Genomic DNA, 1,164 nt, shown 5'->3' on the forward strand with positions numbered 1-1,164 from the left:
TATATTGATAAACCTTTTGAAAAACCAACTTAATAACTATAAGTTGTCTAAATTATTTTTATGGAATCAATTAAAAAATTTGTCTAAAATTTGCCCCTCTGTATTAAAATTCTTTGATCCATTTCTAGCAAGGATACTAGCAAATATTATTGGAGATCTTCAGGAGCATGATCCATCTTTAACCATGAAACATGGTAAGCAGATTGTTGCAGCGTCCCTTATTATTAATAATTCCTTTATTTCCCATCCTTTGACTAGGTATAGTGGTCTACTAGACAGATAGATTGATTGTTGCTGTTGTGAATCAGCCGAAAGTTGTTGAAAGAAGTTATCAATATAAGAAAAACGCTGGTTACTGTCGGATTAATTAAATAAATTCGATCTATCGCTAAGGATATTATCGTCGAATTTATCGTCGTCTTGTAGTTGACGGTATAAAATGGTATTGAAAATTTCTTATCAGCAGATTTTTTTTATCCGAACGCTAATTACTAGCAAAATTTTTGTCGGTGTTTTGAATAATAGATTGAGCCTGGGTTGATAATTACCGTCGGATTAATTCCACGGTACATCTGTCGGTAGGATTTTTAATTTTTATTTTTATTTTTGGCACAGTTTATCTATAACTAACAGTCAAATCAAATTAAAACTCTTGTTAATAAAATTATTATCAGAAATCTAAAATTAGTAGAAATCAACAAATTATTTTAATAAAATAAATAGTATGTATACAATAAAATGTCACAGAATTAACAGTAAAACGTAAAATTAATGATTTAGACTAATTCAAATAATCCTAGTAATAAGAATCGACAATCTCAGATAATAATTCCAAACATATTGAACAGAGATCAGAACATATCAGACTAACTAAATTTTTCTAACCTAACCACCTAAAAACAATTTATAACAGAAATTAATCTACCTAAAATCAATGAAAACTAATTCAATGAAAATCCCAAACCACCTAAAATAAACTAAAATAGAAATCAATCTAATTAAATTAATTAGAGGAGAGAAGAGAGAAAACCTGTAATGAAAATGGGCGGTTCGAGCAGCGGCGGTAGCGGCGACTGAGCAGCAGCGGCGAGAACAGAGAATAGAGATGGGGTGTTTTGAGCAGCGGCAGCGGCGATCTTTCCAGTAGCGGCAAGGGACAAGGGA

Source organism: Arachis ipaensis, chromosome B04, assembly GCF_000816755.2.
Source record: "Arachis ipaensis cultivar K30076 chromosome B04, Araip1.1, whole genome shotgun sequence".
NCBI lineage: Eukaryota > Viridiplantae > Streptophyta > Magnoliopsida > Fabales > Fabaceae > Arachis > Arachis ipaensis.